Genomic DNA, 24,027 nt, shown 5'->3' with positions numbered 1-24,027 from the left:
TCATGTCTTGCCTTGAACACATGTCCTGTTTGCTGTATCTAATTGATAATTCACTTCTATTTTGCTTACTTTAATTGCCAGGCCATTTCCACTGCATGACTGTCTCTTACTTTGATGATGTTTCCTATTTCCCTCCCGGGGCACTCAGATGAGAGCTTCTGTAGAGTCTGTACTTGGGGGAGGAAAGGCTAGGTCATGGATATGCTTGCCTTCAACCTGGCAAGATACCACATCATGCCCCTGTCAAGTGGCCTTATCTGTTCCTCCACCAGCCGTGGGGGCCACATTGGGTAGCGCCAGTTTTGTTTTGTTTTAATTTTTGCCAATTTGATGGGTGAGACATAATATCTCATTGTTGTTTTAATTTACATTTCTCTGATACCAGCAAGGTAGAGCCTCTTTTCTCATATGATTATTGGCCATACATACGGGTTTCTTTTCCTAGGAGGTATTTGTTCACAACTTCTGCTGAATTTTCTGTTGGGTTGGTTGTCTTCTTGATTTGCAGAAGTCCTTTATATATTCTGGAAACCAATCTCCTGCTGGTCGTATGTATTGCAAGTATCTCCTCCCAGATTGTGGCATATCTTTCAATCTTGTTTATGGTATTTTTTGTTGAACTGAAGATCTGAATGTTAATGTCATCAAACTCATTATATTTTCCTTCACAGCTGATGCTTTTTGCACCTACGATATTCTTCCCTACCAAAAAGCACAGGGAAGCTCTCCGAGTTGCTGGTTGCATCCTATTTCTTGGCGTGGGTGCAGAGTACAAAGCTGGGTTCACTTTGTGAAATTTTATGGAGCTGCACACTTATAGTGTGCACTTTTTAAATGCATATTCTAATTAACAAAAGGTTTGTTTAAAAAAGAAACCCTTCCTTACCCTGAGGTCATAAAAATATTCTCCTAGATTTTCTTCTAAATGTGTTAAAAATTTTGTTATTCACAAGTAAGCCTGGAATCCACCTGGAGTTGTGTGTGTGGTGTTAGTTGGGGATCTAATTTTACTTTTTCCATATGGATCACCACTTGTCCCAACACCATTTATAAAAGTCTGTCTTTTCCCCACTGGTTGGTGATGCCTCCCCATCATATAGCAAGTTCTCGTTTATGCACAGTTCCACCCCTGGGCCTTTCTTCTCTTCTTCTGTTCATTTTATCTCTTTATAGCCTGATGCTGAAGGTGGTCTGCTTAATTTCCTTAAAAGGTTTTTTTAAAAAATAAATTTATTTATTTATTTTTGGCTGCGTTGGGTCTTCACTGCTGCGCACAGGGCTTCTCTAATTGCAGCAAGAAGGGGCTACTCTTTCTTTGTGGTGCACGGGCTTCTCACTGCAGTGGCTTCTCTTGCTGTGGAGCATGGGCTCTAGGCACGCAGGCTTCAGTAGTTGTGGCTCACAGGCTCTAGAGCGCAGGCTCAGTAGTTGTGGCGCAGGGGCTTAGTTGCTCTGCCACATGTGGGATCTTCCCGGGCCAGGGCTTGAACCCGTGTCCCCTGCATTGGCAGGCGGATTCTTAACCACTGCGCCACCAGGGAAGTCCCCAAAGTTTTAATATTTAGTAGGACACAGTGAAGGACTTGAAGACAGGAAATGGTGGAGTCAGAATGACGCTGTGTCGAGGTCACTTTGATGATTGAAGAAATGGATTTTAGAGGCCAAGGCAAAGGGTCAAGAGTCCAGCTGGTGGCTGCTGCAGTATCCAAGCCAGAGGGGAGCAGCATGGCCGAGGCGTGGGCTGATGTTGGATGTGTAATGGATGTAAAGCAGACAGGATTTGCTGATGGATCAGAAAAATTGGGGATCAAAGATGACTCCTTTTTTTTTTGGCCAAAGTAGCTGGTGGTGCCATTTGCTGAGATGGGAAGGTCTGGGGTGAAGCTGACAGGTGGGCCCTTAGAAAGTGCCTGACGAATGAATGAATGAATGAATGAGTGGGGGTTGGTGGGGGGAGTGAGCCGGCAGGGCCGCCCCACCTCCTGCAGCCCTTCCATCTGATGCCTTAGGGAGGATTAAGCACCATCCTCCTAGTTTAACACCATTAGTTGTTTCAGCATCGCTGATCGGGAGGAACATCTTCCCTGTCCGTGCGATGGCACCTCCCCACCCCCACCCTGGCTCAGAGCAGGGCCCCCAGATTCATGGTCCCAGGACACTGGCCTCCAGACTCACAGGAGGCGCGAGGCACCTGGGGAGGACTGAGCAGGCCGCTGAGGCTGCAGGACCAGCTTTGTTACTCAACTCCCTCCTCAGTAAAGGAAGTGGCCTGGGTGAGTCTCCATGTCATTTGAGGGTGGGGGGGGTGGGCGGGGCCTCTGCTATCAGCCAGGGTGAAGGAAGGAGCCCCTGGCACATAGGCATGAAGGAGGCCCTGCCACCACTGTGGAGAAGCTTATAGCCTCAGAGGCCCTGCCTGTGTGTGGGGCCTCAGACCAGGGCGGGTTTTTTTGCTCTGTTTACAGCCTGCTTCTGGCTCATCATCCCCGGCTATTATGAAAACACCTTTAGTCCATAAAACGTGGAAAATTGCGTCTGAGCACTCAAGCTGAGTCATTTTTCTGAGCAAGCCTTCAGTCGGGGCAGTGTTTTGGGTGGGGTGGGGCTCTGTGTAGGTCTGCGTTTAGCCTGTGGGCAGCCCCACGTGGCCTGGCCAGCCGGCCAGCTCGAGGCCCAGGGTGCAGGCTTCGTTCTTAAAATCAAGAACGATTTTAAGCCTCTTGTGTGTGTTGAGAGTGAAGCCCTGACACCAGGATGGCTGAAGAGCAGGGAGGGACCCCTGGGTTCTCAAGTCGCCAGATAAAAATGGGGGCGTGTTGGGCCGGGGTGGGGGGAAAGATGAGGAAGAGAAAGGGCAGGGAGTGTCTCAGCTGGGGGTGGGGAGGAAGGCCAGGCTCAGCCTCTGTCCTTCGCTGCCCGTGCACCCGGGAGCCCTTGGCTTGAGCACTGTCCATCCCACCACAACCCTGGCCAGGGGTGACCTTCACACTGGGGCCCGGCATGACTCTTGGCTGTAAGGGAAGGAGGGACAAGGGTGGGAGAGGAGAAACCAGTCTTTCTTAAGCAACTACTTCACGCCAAGCCCTTGGCTAAGCTTGTTCTTAGGGCCTCGCGCCTGGTCCAAGAATGCTGGATGCTTGCCGGCTGCAAGGCCTTGGGCCAGTGACTTCACCTCCTAAATGTTCTGTCCTCATCTGCCTCATCTTCCTCATCTGGCCTCAGGCTTGTTGTGAGGATCAAGTGAGATGATGCAAAGGCACAGTCAATAAATGGCCCTTCATGTTTTTATAAACAGTAATGATATGGTTCACATTTATTGAGTACACCCTGTACCAGGCTCTATGCTAAGTGTTTTCCTCACAGTAACTGACTTGATCCCCCCCAGCAACTCTCTGAAGTAAGTTTAGTCCCATTTTATAGCTGAAAACACTGAGGTGCAGAGACATTAACTTGTCCAAGGCCACAGGAACACTAACGCTGGAGCCAGAATTCTGACCCAGGGGATAATAATTTATGTATTATTAAATACATCAAGTCAGTTGGATTAAATTGGTGTTTCTCAATGTGAATTCTCCAGAACCTTTGCCTTTGCTCCATTTAAAAACTTTGCTTCACCATCCGATAAGCATGTACAATGCTGGAACATTGCATTCTCCTTCTGAGAGATTCATAGGTCACTCTGATATATCAAAGGCTCTCAGATGTGCTGTGATGAAAAGGGAAAAAGCAAAGAAGCTGTTTATGTTTAACTCAGCATTTCCAAGCTTGTCTGCTCTCAGAGCCTTATTTCTGAGATGCCCTTAATAAGATGAAGCTGGAGACATACACATTTTCATGAGGCACTGCTGACCTTCAACTGCTGCGTCACAGGTCTTTTACTGTCTTATGGGGGCACCCTGTGGACCACCCTGGTTTAAGGACCCTGTATTGTTCCTTTGTTCTCTCATTCATTCATTCAACAAATGTCTCTTGAGTTCTCACAGGCACAATGACAGGTAGAGAAGATGCAACTTCTATTATTTATTTATTTTCGGCTGCACTGCGAGGCATGCAGGATCTTAGTTTCCCAACCAGGGACTGAACCCATGTCCCCTTCAGTGGAAGCACAGAGTCTTAACCACTGGACTGCCAGGGAAGTCCCAAGAAGATGCAACTTCTTTTTTAAGAATCTCATAGTCTGACGGAGGAGACAGTGTGATCAGAAGTTGGAGGGACTGGGGGGCTGAGTGGATGGCACCTACCCCGCCTGGAGCCAGGGAGGGCATCCTTGAGGAGGCGTGGCCTCAAGCAGGTCAGGTGAAGGACGTTGGGTGGTCAAGGCTGAAGGCGAGTCTTTGTACAATCTGTGGAAAAGCTCTGCAGTATCTCAACTTGCAGGACATTCCTGGGATTATCGGATTCCAGTCTATGAAGGCTATTTTACAACTCTGCAAATTGCAGGTAACTGATAGTGATTCAAACTAATTCCTGTTTACGCTGTAGATTCTGAACCAACCTGTAGAACAGATGACTTCCCCTCCTCAGTATTGCCTCTGTGTCCACATTCATTTCAATAGTCCTGATCAATAAATGTGTCTGTTCTTCACATTCTCTTTTGAACTGATTATAATACCTCTCTTATTGATTTAGGAGTATAATACACTCTTTTTTTTTTGTGGTACGTGGGCCTCTCATTGTTGTGGCCTCTCCCGTTGCGGAGCACAGGCTCCGGACGCGCAGGCTCAGCAGCCATGGCTCACGGGCCCAGCCGCTCTGCGGCATGTGGGATCTTCCTGGACCAGGGCACGAACCCGTGTCCCCTGCATCGGCAGATGGACTCTCAACCACTGCGCCATCATGGAAGCCCATAATACACTCTTTAACACCTGTTCATTTTTATATATGTGTGACAGTCACGATTCTACCTCTTTCTAAAAGGACAGTAGCAGGAGGCTCCCCAGGCAGAGGGACACACAAGCAAAGGCCCGGAGGCTTGCCCTCAGCACCCGGCAGTGAGCAGCGGGTGGGATGACCCAGATCCTCACCAGAGCAGACGGTCAGGAGTTGCCGAAATGGGCTGGTTTTTCAGCCTCCACTTACGAAGGGTGGAGGCAGCTGGAGTAAAACGAAAACATGCTAGTTGCCAGGCATCGATGTGTATGGAAACTGGGGATTGCGCAGCTCTGTGTCACCTCCTGATTAGTGTGTCTGCAGGGGAGTTGAATGCACTTCTGCAGTGGGATCCATTGCATCTTCTGACACCGCCATTGAAGCAGTCTTTCCTCATCAGCGGTCAGGGAGCAGACAATCGGCATGGCCACTCTGTTTAATGAGCTTGCCCTGGCGCACAGACGCAGGGAAAACTTACTAAGAACAGAAGTCAGCAGGGACACCTGAAGCCTTGTGTCTGAAACCAGGCTTGTTAGAATCCCCAATCCTAGGCACCAGAGCCCTTAAGTTAATTAGCTACAAAAATTCCTGAAATGCACAAAAGAAGGTGAAAGAAACTGGACTCTCTATCTAGGAATGTCATATAATATATGTACCATTTGAAGGCAGCTGGCTTGGGCTCCTCCAGCCTCGCCCCAAGTGACCTCAGGCTCTGGGGGAAGGATTTCTTCATTTCTCTTCCTCCTCTCTTGTTAATTTGTTGCTGGTAGCTCTGGCTGAAGTGCTGATGGAACCCCCCTTTCCTGTCCTCCCCAGGGTGGGTCCTGTTTGGGGGCCCTCGGCCAGGCACGGCTTTGTCCCCATTCCCTGCCGGTGTGCCGCTGTCAGGGTGTTCAGTGGGGCACAGCACTGGGCATCTGTGATGTGCCAGGCTCTGTGCTGGGTACCCATGACCCAGACCCACTCTGCTGTCACAGGGCTCACTACCATGCTGAAGGGTCAGGGCTGTGGGCACAGGGGAGGCCCCATTGGATGTTCCTGCATCAGTGAGGGACCCCGTGTAGGCAGCTGAGGGGCCAGAGCTGGCAAAGGGGGAGGAAATGGCCATCCAGTCTCAGTACCTGCCCAGACTGGCTTCTGAGCTCACGTAGACACTCTGGACGGACTCCCAGGAATGCAGGGAATGGGGCTGAGGGACTGGGGCGATGGCTGGACCCATTTCCCTGGGACTGGGTGGTCACCGCGCCTTCCCTGAACCCCTCAGGCCTTCTGCATGGGTGGGGCCCCTACATCCCCTTCTTCCCTGGCAGGCAGCCCAGCAGGAACCTCTCTGCTCCCCAAGCTCTGCTTTCTTGTTTGAGTTGCATAACAATCTGCCCAGACCAGCTCTGTACCTTGTGCACCCAAGACTGCAGCCCAGCACTGACCTTTGGCTAAAAAACCCAACTAGCCAACCAAACAGACCTCTGGCATAGGGAAAGGCTATTGGTGGTTCTGGGCAGTCTTTCTGGGCAACTGGCTCTTGGGGACTGGCTGGACCTGGAGTGAGCTTGGGTGAGTCCCAGTGAGGGGTCCTCCTGGAAACTATGTCCTCCTGGTGAGAGGCTCAGCATCCCACCTGTGGGGCCTGCCTGGAGAATTTATCCTACACACACACACACACACACACACTCATGCAAAGGGATGTCATCACAAGGGTAGTCATCACAGCACTGTTGTCTTAGCAAGACTAGAAATAACCTACGTATCCAACAGTGGGGGAGGGGGATAAGGGATTCTGGGCGTCCCCTCAGTGGAGTGCTGCAAGCCCGGAAAAAGAACGAGAGTCCCTGGAGTGTGCTCACAGGGGAGGGGGCAGCTCCTCTGTGCCCATCCCTCAGAGGCTGCCATAAACCCTGCAGCCGGGGCTCCCATGTCCCTCAGAGGCCCCCTCCCCATGCAGCCTCACTCAGCGCCCTCTGCATCACACTGCTCTGTCCCTGCTGGGTACTGGGGCTGGGGCAGAAAGGTGAACTGGAAGACCTCAGAGCCAGGTGGGCTGCCAATCCCAGCTGCGTGGCCTACAGCAACCCATTCGCTGCTTTTTTGCCTCAGTCTCCCCATCTGTAAAATGGGGACAATTTACCTACCTCGCAGGTGAGGTGAGCACCTGGTACACAGAGTAGGTGTCCGACAGAGCGGAATGTGACTTTCAAGTTCTGCCCAGTGGGAACTGTGGGCGTGCAGATCAGAGGCCAGGTGGGTTCAGGAAGGTGGGGGAGCCGTGGGCAGGGAGGAGCAGGGGCTCAGGCTGCGGCCTTGCCTGTCACACGCTCTGTGTGCGCCCACGGCAGACGAGGGGAAGAGTTCATGCCACTGTTTCCTGAGGGAGGAGAAGGCACATCAGGGGACACAAGGTGACAGCCCCAGCCCTCACCCCGCCCCCCCCAGCCCCTGCCTGTATGGAGATTCACCTGGCACTGCTGGGGTGGTGGTGACCTCAATTCACCCACGGGTGCTGGGGGCTTGCCGCAGAGCTGCGTTTGCTCAGTGAGCTCGCTACGTGAATAGAGAAAACGATTCGAGGGAACTTCTGGGGGAGCTGGTGGATACTGTGTGGGGTGATGCTTCCCAGGGTTCTAAGGGGCACAGGGTATGCTGAGCTGGAAGGCACGGGGGTCTGAGAAGGAAGTTCCCACTGGGCCTGGAGGCCGGGGACCCAGCCCTGCCCGGGGTCCTCCATGGTGTCTGAGGGTGTCCGACCCCCTGGACCCACAGACCCTCAGTGGGCTCTGTAGGTAATCTCTTTCCCCTCAGGAAAGCTGGATGTTTTTTCTCAATTAAACTCTTCATCACTTTTCTTTTGTTACTGACTTGATGATTTCCCCCTTTCACTTCCCCTCCTCCTTTAAGCTTATATCTCATTGTTATTCTTTTAATAAACTTTAAAATAAGAAATACATGTTATCTTTTTTATATCTTTCAAGGACCCCATGAAGAAGATTTACAATGTCCTTATTAAAAAGAAACAAAAAGGGCTTCCCTGGTGGCCCAGTGGATAAGAATCTGCCTGCCAACGCAGGGGACATGGATTCAATCCCTGGCCGGGGAAGATGCCACATGCCGCGGAGCAACTAAGCCCGTGCACCACAAGTACTGAGTCTGTGCTCTAGAGCCCGTGAGCCACAACTACTGAGCCCGCATGCCTAGAGCCCGTGCTCTGCAACAAGAGAAGCCACTGCAATGAGAAGCCCATGCACCGCAACAGAGAGTAGCCCCCGCTCGCTGCAACTAGAGAAAGCCTGTGCGCAGCAACAAAGACCCAATGCAGCCAAAAATAAAACAAACAAATAAATAAATTTATAAAACAAACAAACAAAAAGGGACTTCCCTTGCGGTCCAGTGGTTAAGACCTTGCACTTCCATTGCAGGTGGTGCAGGTTCTATCCCTGGTTGGGGAACTAAGATCCCACATGCCTCCACACAGAGTGGCCAAAAAAAAAAAAACCAACCGAAAAAACAAACATACAATGTCTTTATTTTTCGGATGAGGAAATAGTCAGCGAGGACAAGGGACCTGGCTGAGGTCACCCTACTGGTAAGAGGCCAAGGCCCAGTCTCACTCACATGCCTTCCTGGCTCCCCGACACCAGGCCCCGGCTGGCACTGGGCCATAGAGCTGAGCAGAGCTGGCTGGCCCACGGGGGCCGGGGCAGTTCACAGCCCACAGAAGCGGGCAGGGGCCTGACCTGTGGGTTTGGGAGGTATGTCAGGGAGGCCTCCAGAGGAGGGGGTCTTGGGATCTAGGGGTGAGGGAAGGAGGGTAGGAAGGGGATTCTGGTGGAGGAAAAAGCATGTGCAAAGGCCAGGTGGTGTGGGGAAGGCAAACTTAGGCCAGGGTGGCTAGAATGAGGGTGCAAATGGAGAAGGATGGGGTCAGGGCTGCACTCAAGAGGTGGGAGTGGGAGGTGAGGGTAGTGGAGTCAGATGGGGCTCGGTGCCCCCAAGGCTACAGGGAGGAGAACCCTGGCTGGGCACGTCCCAGATACTTACCAAGGCTGGGCCGGGCCCTCAGCTGCCTGGGTCCAGGGCCAGCTAGAATGGGCATCTTGTCTCACAGGCTTAGGATCCCAGGACAGGGACAGGAAACTCTGGCCGAGGGGCCAGGAGACAAGCTCAATGGTTCTTCCAGCCGAGACGCGCTGTAGATCCTGGAAACCAACTCCCCTCTTCAGCTCTTCCCAGGATTTAGGTGCCCAGGTCGGGATCTGCAGAGACTCTGGGTCCTCATGCTGCCTCCCTAAAAACCTTATTTACATTAAAGTGTTAATGACTCATACAGCGTAAAATATAGTGGTTCTCAACTCCGGCTATTCAGAAGAATCATCTGAGGTGTGTGTGAAGGTAATGACCATTGTTTATATCAAAATGACACATGCTCATTCTCAGACAAAACAAAACAAGCAATCTAGAAAAGTACAAAGAAGGAAGCCATAAATCCCTCCATTAGAATGCCAACTTCCTGAGCACAGGATTTTTATCTCTTCTGTTCTCTGCTGTATTCTCAGCTCCCAGAACTTTCTGGCACAGAGTAGATGCTTAATACAGCCCATCATTTACTGTTAACATTTGGTGAACGTCATATGTACACAGAGAACTTTGGAGAGACAACAAGGTACAGGTAGAAAGTAAGGTAAATAGGTGGAAATAATTTTTAAAAATGGGATTGTACCACATGTGCTATATTTTAAACTACTTAATTTTAATTGAGTTTAACAGAAAGAAAGTGAAAAAAATTGCTGAATCTTAAATAAATTTTTACTTTCCACAGAGATATTAGTTCATAATGAATGTCTCTAACAGTAAGAAAAAAATTATGAAACTCATTAAGAGATTGGAGTCTTGGGGAAAAAGAATAAACCCTTCACTTTGGGCAGGCTCAGTATTTCTTGGGATGAAAAAGATGATCACTTCCTGTATACATCCTCCCTCCTCACACGCTACAGTTCCTGATTTTGATGCTAATATTTTCACTTTGTCAAGGTTTATAACACATACTCTGTTCGGCAACTATAATTCTCCTAGTATTTCGTCTTAGTCCTGTACTTAAATAGCTTCCATTCCATTTTTTAAGCTCACTGTGCCCCTGAGTTTTGCACTCGGAGTCATTTCTTGGCTGAATCAGGAAAATCTGTGAAGGACTTTGAATGAGACCAACAACAAAAAAGACTGGTGGGTGTCCTGCATTTAGGGACTCATGCCATTCATTGTCTTTGAGCAAATCTAAGTTGTAGAAAACCTAGAGTAGGGCTTGTCCATCAGAAATGCAAATGGATTTTGTCCAGTGGAATACAACTGACTGCTGTCTGTGGCCATTCATCAGTTTTACACGTATATGTAAATTCATTTCAGTATTTCTTATCTGCCTATATATGTGTGTGTTGTTCCAATTTTCCTTTGAATCAATTGGAAAATATTACTTGTTCCCTAATTACTTAATGAGTCTAATAAAGATTTTGACATGTGTTCATTTTATATTGTCTGAGAGTCATGATTTTATCTTTGAAAAATGGACACTTTTTTTTTTTGGCTGTGCTGTGTGGCTTGCGGGATTTTAGTTCCCCAACCAGGGACTGAACCTGGGGCCATGGCAGTGAAAGTGCCGAATCCTAGCCACTGGACCGCCAGGGAACTCCCCAAAACGAACACTTTTAATGGTTACCTAGATTTCACGGCTGAGTATGTTTTTTTTTTTTTTCTTCAAAAAAAGGCTCAAGGGTGCTATTTTTCTCGACCCTTTCCATGTTGTCTACGAATCCAAACAACCTCACTGGGTGTCAAATTCTTAGTTTCCCCCTTTCCATACCACTTCGAACACTCAGCTCCCTTGTCTTCTGGTCCTGAATGTTGCTGTGGAAAAATCTGAGGCTGTCAACCAAAACAAAAAAAAAAAAACAAAAAAACCCCAACCCTCACAAGGCTACAAATAAGGAAAGAGTTTATTTGGGGTCTTAAGGATTTTAAGTCAGGAGACACAGACTTGGGTAAAACCAAAAAAGTGTTCCAGGGGAGAGGAAGAGTCAGGGGCTTGTAAAGGCAAAAGCCACGAGGCTGTACTGACGCAAGAAAGGAAATATTTGTCCTTAAGGGATTGGCTGTCATGAATTATTTGAGGGTAAGGGTCCAATAAGTATCTGGAGTTTCTGGGACATTGGACAGATGTTCTGGATGCCTGTGTTAAGATGAGAAGATTCCATCTGGGAGGAGGCGTGCTTAAGTCACACTCCCTCAGTGGCCTCCGGCTCCATTTTAGAGAGCTCCCTTAGCAATACTGACTCCATTTTTATTTTCTTTTCATGAGGCCAGACTGATTTTTCTCTCCCCTCATTGTTGACTTGGTTTTTCCTCATGGGTGCCTGAAGGGTTGTTTTCTTTATCCTTAAAGTCCAGCAACTCCACTGGATTCAGTGTGCTCCCGGTGTCGATCAGTCTGAATCTCTCTTGTACCCTTTCAATCAAAACAGTGGGTTCTCCCTTTGCTTCAGGGAGAGTTTCTGTAAACATTCTTTTGCTTTAGCTGTTGGATAATCTACTTCAGGGACTCCAAGCCCTCTGAGGTGGGAAGGTCTGTGTTCCATAATGATCATCTTCTCTTTAGTTGTTTGAATTTATGTGTCCTCTTTCTCTGAATTCACTGTGACTAGTTCAAGTTTCTCTCTGTGCCATGAATTTGCTTTTCAGACCTGGGCCCTGTGTTGTAACTCCATTTTTAGATGTGCAGTGGTCCTGCTTGGGTCCTTAGTATGTGTCCTTTCCTCTTCAAGCTCTCTTTGCATCTCCTGATGCTATATATATATATTTTAAATTAATTTATTTTTGGCTGCGTTGGGTCTTCGTTGCTGCGCGCGGGCTTTCTCTAGTTGCAGCGAGCGGGGGTTGCTCTTTGTTGTGGTGCGCAGGCTTCTCTTGTTGTGGAGCACAGGTTCTAGGCACACAGGCTTCAGTAGCTGTGGCCCGCGGGCTCTAGAGTGCAGGCTCAGTAGTTGTGGCGCAAGGGCTTATCTGCTCCACGGCATGTGGGATCTTCCCGGACCAGGGCTCGAACCCGTGTCCCCTGCATTGGCAGGTGGATTCTTAACCACTATGTCACCAGGGAAGCCCCTGATGCTATTTTTCAATCATCTCTCCTCTGTGCTCTTTTTATATCCGACTCATCTTCTCATTAACTTTTCTCTCTCCTGAAGCTATTAGTTTCAGGGAAGCTGCCTTTGATCCTCAGCCCCATCCCCTCCCAGCCGTGCCCTCATAAGATTTCCTTCCCCTTCCTGGCAGTTGGCAGGGTGGCCTTGCGAGTTCTTTTCATCTTGTTCAGTTAATTTAGCAACTCCACCACTTCTCACATGGGAACCAGGCTGCCTTCCCCCAGAAGGACGGTTTCGAGAGCTGTGTTGTTTTTAGTCTGCTTTTTGGGAGCCCAAATGTGCAGGGGCTGGGGGAGACTCCCCACGCCGAGGCCACCCTTGCTGGGGGCACAGGTCTTCTGTTTCCTGCCATCCCTCACATACCCTGCACCCCAGACCCCCTCTGCCCAGCCAGTCAGGCCTGTGTCCTGCTCCCATGTCCCAGGCAGCCCAGGATTCGTGAGGACGGAGGGCCCTGGAGGCCACTGCTCTGAAGATTGTCGGCTCATTCTCTTCATAACTTGTCGTTGTTGCTCACTTTGTCAGGTACTGGGGTAGGGAGAGTCTGTGTTCTCCCCTCACTCTGCCTTCTAAAGTCTGAAATCCTCTCCTAGGCAGCCTCTTAACAAATGCAAATCTCCAGGTCCTGCCCACCCAGAGGCCTAGAGGCCCAGAGACTCGGATTCTGTGGGTCTGGGTGGGACCTCTCCCTGCCCATCCCAAGTGATGTGGGTGTACAGGTCAGGGTTGAGGACTGCTGAGTCATTTACCAGGGCCATCTACATTTTTGTCAGATTAAAGGAATGTGTCTCTGATTATGTAAAATCACATGGCTATGAACATTTCATAGTTTTGTAATGTCCTAGTGGGTGGGCATATTGGATCATTCATTCTATTGGTGAGGATTCTGAGGCCCAGAGAGGGAAGTGACTTGCCCAAGGTCACGTAGCAAGTCAGCAACAGGTTTGAAGAACTGAACAGACAGGTTTGAAGAACTGGAAATTCCAACCCCAGATATGGGGCCTCGGGATCAGGGTAGCCAACCTCAGAGAGCAGGAAGGTCTCTGCCTGTGGCATGAGCAGCTCACTTCCCATCTTGGGGCCTTGAAGAGAATATATGGTTGTGGCCCTTCCCCTGGGGAAATTCGGTCCGGAGCGTCACTGGGGACGGGGGCCAGGCCAGGAGGCACACCACCAATCCAAGCCCTCCCAGGAGGAGTGACCCCACTTCCCCTCATGCCTGCCTCACCCCATTCACCCACTGCCCCATAGCCACGCTCTCATCACCAGGCCAGGACCTGGTCAGGACCTTGGGCCAGCTGGCAGGTTGAGTTGTCCTGGTGAGGAAGCTGCATCAGAATAGGTGGGGAATCTGGGATCAAGGCTAAAGAAGGGTCGGTCAGGCCTTTCTGGGAGGGTCCCCCACCTGCCCAGGGAAGGGGCTGCAGGAGCAGTATGGGCCAGGACAGGGCAGTGCAGCTTGACCCTCCATCAAGAGGATGGGCCAGGGACTTCCCTGGAGGTCCAGTGGTTAAGACTCTGCGCTTCCACTGCAGGGGTGTGGGTTCAATCCCTGTCAGGGAAGATCCTGCATGCCGTGGGACTTGGTCAAAAAAAAAAAAAAGGATGGGCCAGGAGCCTCTGGGCAGCTGGGTCGAGCTCTCAGCGTGTCCTGGGTGTTGTCAGCCCCTGGCCTGTTCTCGTCCTGCCCCACCAGCCTGGTGACATCAGGCAGCCTGAGGAGAATCCCGGGCCCAACATCTGCCTGGTTTCAGGGCTCAGCTGCCTCAGGGACTAGCAGGACCCTCTCACAGGTTGCGGTAAGGGTGGATTCCTGTAAAGGCATGGGAAGCGCGGGCTTCCTGTAATGGAGCTGCTGAGCTCGGAATAGATCCATTCCACAGGGAAACAAGAAATACTTGATTGGAGTATTTTTGTGAGGAGATGGGGAAAAGGAATCTCATCCTTCCCCATAATAAAGCTGCAACTACTTTTCTCTCTGGGCCATTTCTGCTCTTTCCTTGCTAAATGCCCCCTCCACCTCCTCTCCCACCCCCACCTGGATTCCTCTCTGTTGTTCAATCCCAGCCCTCTGTTTGCACAGCTCTTACCAAAACAGGGGGGGCTGACAGTAGCCCCCGAGGGTGTCCCGCTGAGCGTGTGAATGAGGACCGTGGCCACGGCTTGCCCAGCGCTTGCCATGCTCTGGGAAGCCCAGGAAGCGAGCCTGTGGCAGGACCACCCTGACCCCATTAGACACAGGAGCGCCCAGGGAGGAAGTGCCAACTTGGGATTCAGACTCAGGCCACCCAGGCCCCAGCTGCTGCTGCAGCTGACCTTGAACCCATCACAACATGCACGGGCTTCTTGGCTCTACAGCAAGCCCAGGAGGAGACAGGCCAGGTATCTACCACCATCCCACCAAATCCCATTTTTCAGATGAGAAAGCGAGGCTAAGGGAAGCTAAGGGCTCACGTGGCTGATATGCCCCAGAGCCTGCACTCACCCTGTTCTGCAGCTCTTTCAACTGTTTTAGTCTGAGCTGCACCATGGACTCTGTACACCTCTCCATGCCCGATCCTCCAGCTGTCCCGGCCACCCTGCCGAGCACACCATCTGCTTGGTCTGTGATGGGGCAGCTCCCTTCCTCTTCCCCAAGGCTTGTCTCCCCCACCAGATTGCAGGCAGCTGGTCATTATGGCGAACCGTCATCAGGCTTTTTTGCCTGGTGTTCACAATTCCTAATTTGTTCTCCCCATTTTGTAGTGTCGAGTCCTCTCCTCACTTTGGAGAAGGCTTGGCTCTCAGGTAAGGAGGTGCAGAGCTAGCTCAGTCCTGGGTCTTGGTTTCAGGGAGCCCCTGTGTGCTCCTGGGAGGAGCTGTACTGTCCAGGGAGCCTGCTGAGGCCTTCTTCAGTCTCTCTGAGGCAGGGTCTCTTAACTTTTTAGGGGTGCTGGCCTCTTTGACCATCTGAAGAAAGTCGTGGCCCTCCTCCCAGAAATCTGCACAGACATACAAAAAGAGTACATACAATTTAGAGGTTTATACACACTCTGACATCCATCCCTGGGTCTTCCAGGGGTTCCTAGAGTCTGTATTGAGACCACCTATGTTAGGAGGTGCTGTCTGCCAATTTCCAGAACCCAGAATCTGGTTGCTTATGATTAGATAGCTGGATGTGTCCATGCCTGAAGAAAGCTTTTTTTTTTTTTGCTTTTTGTAGATTCATTTACTGCTTTAAAGTTTTTAATGGTTCGGCAGTTACAGGAATTTTTTTTTAATCAGAAAGAAAAATATTTACATCTCAAATACAAAAGAAAATTTTAAATTATTCTTGGTTGATCTCTAAAACCCAACCACTTACATGCTCATGATTTTTTTTTTACCAACCCACTTTATCTATTCAACATGTGCATCCTGTGTACTTACTAAACATTTACTTGCACTTGTATTTTCTGTGTCAGGTTTATTCTCTCACCCTGGAGAGAGATTTCACATGTTGCTTCCTCTTCTCAATTGCACTGTCAGGATTAAGGCTCATGGCATCAAAAGTTCCTTTGTCAATACAAATATGAAATCCAGACAGCTTCGTGAAAGGATTCAAAAAGTCTTCTTTTTTTATAACTTAAAAAAAAATTAATTAATTAATTAATTTTTGGTTGCATTGGGTCTTCATTGCTGCACGTGGGCTTTTCTCTAGTTGCGGTGAGCGGGGGCTACTCTTCACTGTGGTGTACAGGCTTCTCATTGCAGTGGCTTCTCTTGTTGTGGAGCATGGGCTCTAGGCGCACGGGCTTCAGTAGTTCTGGCACGTGGGTTCAGTAGTTCTGGCACGTGGGTTCAGTAGTTGTGGCTCTCGGGCTCTAGAGCGCAGGCTCAGTAGTTGTGGCACACGGGCTTAGTTGCTCAGCAGCATGTGGGATCTTCCTGGATCAGGGCTCGAACCCGTGTCTCCTGAATTGGCAGGTAGATTCTTAACCACTGAGCCACCAGGGAAGCCCCCAAAAGTCTTCTACGTTCAACATAATGTTAGATAAACCTTCTTTCTCTATAACACTTCCAGAAAGCTGTATTGCAGAAGGAGAGTAATCCATTTCAGAAATATTAGAGAAACCAAATTTTGCCTCCTATTCTTTTAGTGATCTCAAGCCATATTCTTCAAGATCTTCATTTTCTCCCAGTTTCCCTCATTTCCTTCTCTATCAGACCAACAAGGTTAGCCAGTAAAACGCCATTCCCGTTCCAGCATCAAGCACTGATGCATCCAATGGAATCTTGTGTTTCTGCCTCCACCTTATTAGTCAAGCCATAACCAGATTTCTCCTGTATCCCCATACTCTTGGAAAGTTTGCAGCTCTCTCTCATAGACAGACAGCATCCCAATGCTCTCAGGTGCCCAGTGCAGACGGGGTGAAGTCATCCTCTCCAGGACTGCCCTCTCGGGTGGTGGCTTCTTTTTTTGAGAGAGCAATTTCAAAAAAAGGATCAGGTTGAGAATGGCTGAGCTGAGTGAGGACTACACCCAGTTTATTCGCCAGTCAATTTCTGCACATATATATGCAACAGACGACACATGGGGGGTGTCTATGCTACAATAATGAAAGTTCATGTTCAGTGAGTGCCAGGCAGTGTGCTACCTGCTGATCACGCATTATCTCATTAAACCCTCATAACAATCAATCCCACGGGGTTATGCTATTATGATCACTCTCAGGCACAGAGGAGTTAAGTAACTTACTTAAGGTCACACAATAAATGGATTCAGTTGGCCTGTGACCTCAAGCACTCTGACTCCAGAGCCATTTGATAGTCTTCCTTGCTATGAACTGGTGAAACACAGCCCGGGGGTGACTGGCCCCATCCTGTTCTTAGGTTTGGCTTTGGATGTTGTAGGGTCAGGGCAAAGGGACCAGGCTCTAAGTGGATGCTGAAATGACGGTTTTCTGGAAAGCCTCTGTAGCACACTGGTGCCCCAAGCCCCCTATCTCAAATCCCCAGTGGACTGTATCATGAAGTGGCATTTGCCTGGCTTGGCAGGGAGACAGAACTCCACTCTCCAGCAAATTTGGGAGGTCATGTGACCCCATTTGACTCCATAGGCTGGCAAGGACTGGGAAATCTCAACTTACACTCTTTCCAACGCTTTTAAGGTTTCCTTTACCTCCAGTGCTCTCTGCAAAGCGCCTGCGGGAAACAGCGTTCCTGCTTCTGCTTCCCTGTTGCCGAGTCTGTTGAAGACGTACTTGGATGCTGGAGGAGCTTTTCTGTGACAACAGACCCCTTCCTGCAAATAGCTCTCACCAAGCAAGGCTGTTCCACCTGCACATTCCTAAACACCCTCTGGAGGCTTCCAGCCCACCCTAAAGGCTCGGCTGACATTGCGGGAAACCAAGGATGAAAGAGGTTGCCTTGCCCAAGGCCCAAAGTTAAGTTCCCAGCAGCTAAGGTTTGTATTCACGCTGAGGGCTGACCCCTGGTGCCCTTTCCTCTGCCCTAGGCAGGTCTCAAAATGTGGGCCCTGGGACTTCCCTGGTGGCGCATTGGTTAAGAATCAGCCTGCCAATGCAGGGAACACGGGTTTGATCCCTGGTCCGGGAAAATCCCACATGCCAAGAAGCAACTAAGCCCGTGCGCCACAACTACTGAGCCTGCGCTCTAGAGCCCTCAAGCCACAACTACTGAGCCCACGTGCCACAACTACTGAAGCCCACGTGCTTAGAGCCCGTGCTCCGCAACAAGAGAAGCCACTGCAATGAGAAGCCCGCACACGGCAAGAAGACCAGCCCCCGCTCGCTGCAACTAGAAAAAGCCCACGCGTAGCAACAAAGACCCAAAGCAGTCAAAAAGAAAAAAAAAGTGTGCCCGGGGTGGCTGGTGGCCTCAGCATCACCAGGGAGCATGTTAGAAATGCAGACCCTTAGGCCCCAGCCCAGATCTTCTGATCCAGAAACTGTTTTACCCAGCCCTCCAGAGATGCTGAACCTTTGAGAACCACTGACCTAGGCTTCTGCCTTCTCAGCTGGGATGAAGCTCTGCACAGGTAGCGATGATTAGTTTGAATTCCAAGTCCTCCATGCATTCTGGTCTTCCCCACACGTGAGTGGACTTCAGAAAATCACTAAATGGGGAAATCGGCCAGCTTTCTGAGAATGAGCAAGACACTAATAATCAAAAGCATCAATGCACACATACAAAAGGAAATCTAAGTGAATACTGAGGCCAACTGGAAGGCAACTTTCACTTGTCTTGGTGAAGCCAACAGAAGCAGTAAGGGGGGAGCCTCCCCACAGGCCTGGCAGTACCAAGTGGGCAGCGGGATTTTAAGATCCAGTGGGCCCCAGGCCCCCGTCCCCAGCCTCCTATCTCATCCTCTCATGGGGAGGGCCGTCTAGGCAGGTGCCTTCATAGCGGCCCCTTCACCCATTCATCCAACACGTTATTAGGCGCCTGCTGTGTGCTAGGTCCTTCCAGCCAGAACCCAGGTCTGGGGCAAAGTGCAGACCTCAGCTAAGGACTGTGGAGGGAGTGGCAGGACTTGTAGGGTGGGGGTCCTTGCAGGCCACCTGGGGCCTCCTTCTCCTTTCCCCCGTGCAGCACCCTCTCCTTGAGCTGGAGCTCCTGCTGTGCTCCCCATTGGCACCTAGGCAGGTGACCCATCACAGGGCACTCGTCCCCTGGAAGTGAGAAGGGTGGCCAGGTGGGGAAGTGTTGCCTTCTGCTCAGGAATGGGCAGGGTGGCCCCAGTGGCGATGGCCAGACCCTGGGGTCCCCAGCCTAGAGGCCACAGGGCCACTCCAGCCTCAGCACCCTGTGCAAGTTCAACTCCACTGACGCCTGCTGGCCTCGTTTGGTCCTGGCCCTGGGCTGGCCCTGGGAGGGGGTGCTTGCTCCAGGCCCACAGCCTATTCCTAGTCCACTGGGGGCTCTGACCCCACAGCCCTTCTGGAGCAAAGCTAAACCCCAAGGTGGCCGAGTGGCTCTCCCTTGCTTTATTCTGATTATAAAAATGATAAGAGTTTTTTGTAAAAAGTCAAGCAATTCAGAAAAGTAAAAATCATCTCAATTCTACTACTGTTAATATTTTGGTGAGCAACCCTCTCTATCTAAACACACACACACACACACACACAGGTAAAGTGACAAAATCTTTACTAGCCATGTTGTTCTGTAGCCTTTTAAAAAAAATGAGCTGAGCTGTCATTTAAGAGACATACAATGCCGAGTGCTGTGCCTTATGGCATGGCCTTTCCTGCAGCCCACAAGGGACCTGGGGTCCCAGGCTGGGCAGCAGGGTGGCATGGATTTACAGCAAAGGGGTAGGACTCTGTTCGGCTTCTCAAAAACATGCTGTGGATGACTTTCTAGGTCAATAAGCAGAGCATTCATCACATGCTCTTAAATATAAAAAATAAATTAGCACAGAGTTGGCATTTTTTTGTGGGGTGTTGGTGTGGTCTTTGCAGATTTACTTGCCAAGCTCGGAGGAGGCAACGTGGGCTGGACAGAACCCTCATGCGCACACGCATGCATACCCCATACATCGCAAGAGATCCTGGGCCCCAGGGGGGCTGCACTGGGGCCTGGACCAGGGGCTCCCAAATTGACCCCTCTGGCAACAAAGCGTCCTCCTACCTGGAAAGGGCCAGGACTGTCGGTCTGCCTGATGTGGGATCGCTATCTCTCGGGGATGTCTTCAAAGCATGTCAACAGCCCCTGTCCCTGCCCCATGTCCCCTACTTGGCCAGTGGGATCTGTCGACTCCTGTCACCTTGCTACCCTGAGAGCTGCTACTTCTCTTGCTGGATGAGCAAGAGCCTCCTGCCTGTCTGCTGGCGTCCGGCCTCACTCACTCCAATCCTTTTCTGACTCTGGGGTCAGAGTAATTTTTCGAAGGCAAATTGGATCACGTCTCTCTGGCTTCAGAGCCTTCCCTGGGGACAGGTCCCACTCCTCAGCCAGGACCATCTGGGATGGCTTTTCCACCTCCCGCAGCCCGTCCTTAACCCTGGGGAGGTCCCCTCTCAGGCCAAGCTCCATCACACCTCCAGCCTTTACCCCTGCGGTTCCCTGGGGTGTCCTTCTCGTGTTCTGAATTCCTACTCATTCTCCAAGGCTCAAACTTCATTTCCTGTGCCCTCTGGACTGGATTAGGTCTCCCCTGGGGGCTCCCGCAGCACCCCCACACCCCAATGCTGCTTCTCCTCTCCTTCCCCCGGGGTGAGCGATCGCTGTTTCCCTCCCTGACTGTGACCTCGCCGAGTGCCAGGGCCATGCCTGGGTCTCTGTGTTTGGCCCAGCAAACATTTGTGGGACATCTGACCAGAGGTGCTGGCAACCAGCTCGGGCGGCAGGGCCAGCGGCTACGTTTACCGTGCAGATGAGAAGTTGAGGCTCAGAAAGGCCACAGAGCTTGCAAAGGTCACCCAGCGAGTGCGAAGGAAGCAGGACCGCTGGGCTGGGAACCGGGACCAGGCGGTGACAAGTGGATGGCGGTCCCCCGTGGTGGGGCACGTGTGGCCTGCACGTGGTAGGCTTGTGGGGCTGGCGTGGGAGGCCTGCTCTCGCAGTAACTGTCAAACCACAGCCACCGCAGAGGTTGATGCTTCCGTCTTGAGGTTAGCAGGGATCCCTGCTCCCCAGGTCACGAGAGGCTTGGGGGCCCCTTGCTGGGGAGGAAGCTCCAGGGTGCTAGCCGTGAGAGGGACTCTGGCCGCAGGTCTCGTTTCTCAAACACGCCTCCTTCCAGGCTGGGGTTTCAGACCTGTCCCGAGAGCAGTGAAGGTCACCGGGTCTGGATGTCCAGTCACCTGCCCTGTGGAGGGGGACGCAAGGACCTGTGTGCTCTGTTCCCACACAGAGCTGGGCAGGGGCCGAGGCCCGACCTCTGTGGGAGCTTAAGGCTCCTGGCAGAGGCTGAATACGTGGGACCAGGACAGGCCGTGTGTGTGGGACCCACAGGGATAGACAGAGGCCCCCTGAGTAGGCTGAGGGGCCATCCAGGCTACTGATGCTCACCAAACTCTCTGTGGGATGCTGGAACCACGCAGTCAAGCTGTGATAACACCAAAACCCCATCCCCCACACCTGCAGGCAGTAGGGACACGGCCTCAGGCCCTCCTCCCTGGTTGGGAAATGCCTCCCTTCCTCAGAACCACTTGGTTGTGTGGACTCAAGTTCAGGCATCCGGCTAGCCTCTTGTCCTGTCCTCTGTCCTCTGCCCCGCAACCAGAACAGGGGCCCAGCAGCCCACTCTAACCTCTATGGGATTCGGTTTCCTTCTTCCTTCTTCTCTTGCCAACATGGAACATGGGTCTGGCTGAGGAAAGCCGGTCTGGGGGTGGGGAGAACAGGAGAGTGAGTGTTTTTTAAAAGGCAGGAGCTTTCTAAAGGCCAAGGGTACTTGTCTTAGTAGCTCTGGTGGTGTCTGGCACAACTGTGGAAATTGAGCCCTTGACTCCTAGCAAATGGGGGCTGGGCCCATGGCCTGGAGCACCTAGCAGGGGCCGGTAGAGGCTTGGGACCCCGAGCACGTCCCACCAGCCTGCTTCTCCAAATCCTGTTTGTGATGCCACGTGCGGGACGTGATTTCTGCCTTGAGTCAGAAGTGACTGCTGGAGCCTCCTGGGGACTCCACCCTGGCCTCCACTAAAGGCCTTAGGGGCCATTGTCCCTCTGCTCAGGGGCCTCTGTCAGGATGGGGGCACAGGCTTGGGTGAGATTCACCCCTGCCACCAACCCAGGCTGCTGCTCAAAGCAGGAGAGCCAGGGTGGGGACTCTGGGAGCCTCCCAAGCACAGGGTGGGCCTTAGGGGCTCAGAGCAGCTCCAAGCTGTAGGAGGAGAAGCAGTTTCTTAAGAAGAGCAAGAGGGCCTGGACCACAGCCTCCACTTCCTCTTCTGGATAAAAAACCACAGCTGGGGCTTTGGCTGGAAAAATGGGGTTGGGAGAAGAGGTTGGATTGTTCAGGGAAAGAGCATAGACCTGGATTCCTTATAATTTATCTTCTAAACTGGAGCACTTTCAAGAATGAAAGGGAGCTGTCTTAATTATTACACCTGGGCAGCAGATGCAAACTGAGATGTATGTTACCCTAATTACCACCATTTCCTAGCTGTGTGGATTTGGGCAATTACATAACCTTTCTGAACTCTAGTTTCTGCATAAAAAAAGACTGATATGTGCCTGTTTCCCAGGGCTGGTGGAAGGATTAAAGAAGTGAATTACTGTGTGTGAAAATGCCTGAACAGCCCTCAGCATAGACCGGGCTCTCCATGTTTGCTCTCTTCCAGTGAGATAGTGGGTTCCCTGTCCCTGGAGATAAGCAAGGACTTGTCAGTTCTCTGGAGCAAGTTCTCATGGTGGGAGAGGGGCTGGGGAAGGTATGTATATAGCTGGAGAGTCAGATTCTAATCCTTCCTGTGCCCTCCAGAGGGGTGATGGTGAGGGTGGGAGAGCCCGAGCCCCCACCCTCAGGCCTACCTGTACCTGGGGAGGGTGGGCCAGTGAAGGGTCCTAGGCTGGAGCTCCTTCGTGGATTTGTCCCCACCCCTCCTCCCAGGTGGTGGTGATTTCGGCGCTCATGGAGGACCCCTACCAGCGCCCAGCCTGTATTGGCTTCGCTATGACCATCTCTGTCTTCAGCTGCCAGAGGTCCCAGTTTTGGTTCAGGGAAAGTCCGTGTGCTTCTGTCCTCCTAAGATGGCGCTGTATGGATACGGTTGCATTCTCTGGGAGCTGGAGGCTGAACTGAAGGAGGCTGCTTGCATTTTCTGTGGCTGCTCCTGGTTACTGAGAAATTGAACAGACACTGCTCCAACCCAACTTTTTTTTTTTTAATTAATTATTTTTGGCTGCACTGGGTCTTTGTTGCTGTGTGCGGGCTTTCTCTAGTTGCAGCAAGTGGGGGCTACTCTTTTGTTGCGGTGCGTGGGCTTCTCATTGTGGTAGCTTCTCTTGTTGCGGAGCACGGGCTCTAAGCACGCGGGCTCAGTAGCTGTGGCTCGCGGGCTCCAGAGCACAGGCTCAGTAGTTGTGGCGCATGGGCTTAGCTGCTCCACTGCATGTGGGATCTTCCCGGACCAGGGCTCGAACCCGTGTCCCCTGCATTGGCAGGCGGATTCTTAACCACTGTGCCACCAGGGAAGCCCCGCAACCCAACATTTTTAAAGAGGTGGGTGTGGGGCCTGCCTGACCCCGGGCTACCCTAAGGTCTCCAGGCTTCAGGTTCCTGCAGCGAGTTCCTCTTCAGTGCTTGGTGAAAGGCGTAGGTGACAGGGGTGGGGGTGGTGCTGGCCCTGCTCACAGACTCTGCGTTCCATCCTGGGGCTCCCACTGCACTGCCTTTGCCTGTCCTCCCCATTGCTCTGGGAGCCCCTGGAGGCAGAGTGGGCACTGCCGAGGGCACAGCTAGCTCCAGAGTCCGGGCAGAAGAGGGGCTCAGTAAAGGAATGAATAAACGAGTGAGGTCAGAGCCGGGAAGTGACCTGAGGTCTGTGGCATCAGCTCTGTGCAGAGGCTACCCACTCTGTCCCCAAAGCCAGAGCTGCTGAAGGTAGAAGGGTGTGACCTCCTGCCAGACACCCTCGTGCACTGCCAGCTCTCCAAGGCGACCTCAGGCCAGCGACATTATCCCAGCAGCCTCGACTACTGGCTACTTTGCCCTCCATCTCCTCTCCTCACCCCAAGAAGGTTCTTCTGGCCACTTGAGTCAGAGCTTGCCGGAAAGATGGTTCCTGAAAATGTCAGCTCTTGAAGGCATCTGGAGGTTAACAGTGCATGGCCCTCAGCAGACTCCTGTCTGGCCAGTCTCTTGCATTAAACGAGGGACCAAGGGCCCAGGTGGAGGTCGAGGAGGCAAGAGGTAGGCGTGCAGCTACAAGGGCGGCCCCTAGGGGTGGGTGCAGGGTCTGCCTCAGCACCGTCTCCAGGCCAAGGCCACAGACTTCCAGCCAACTCCGTCTTCCAACACCTTTGGCCCAGGCAATGTCTCCTCAGCTCT

The 24,027-nt window shown here is 51.6% G+C and overlaps 1 long non-coding RNA gene across 2 annotated transcripts; it reads right to left on the bottom strand.

Moving 5' to 3' along the window:
* Positions 1-1,455: 1,455 nt before the first annotated feature.
* LOC116747574 lies at positions 1,456-22,956 on the bottom strand. 2 transcript variants are annotated; one of them, XR_004348076.1, is made up of 7 exons: positions 22,509-22,956; positions 21,286-21,360; positions 18,029-20,841; positions 14,536-15,031; positions 8,902-9,156; positions 6,999-7,231; positions 1,456-1,910 (listed from the first exon to the last, which is right to left on the bottom strand). It is a non-coding gene; the product is annotated as an uncharacterized LOC116747574 (long non-coding RNA). The 2 variants fall into 2 exon arrangements; XR_004348074.1 differs by lacking the exon at positions 1,456-1,910 and adding an exon at positions 2,352-5,319.
* Between the last annotated feature and the right edge of the window lie 1,071 nt (positions 22,957-24,027).

This window comes from Phocoena sinus, chromosome 2 (genome assembly GCF_008692025.1).
Source record: "Phocoena sinus isolate mPhoSin1 chromosome 2, mPhoSin1.pri, whole genome shotgun sequence".
Classification (NCBI taxonomy): domain Eukaryota; kingdom Metazoa; phylum Chordata; class Mammalia; order Artiodactyla; family Phocoenidae; genus Phocoena; species Phocoena sinus.
Note: the sequence above shows the minus strand (reverse complement) of the source record. Positions and strands in the feature narration are given on the sequence as shown.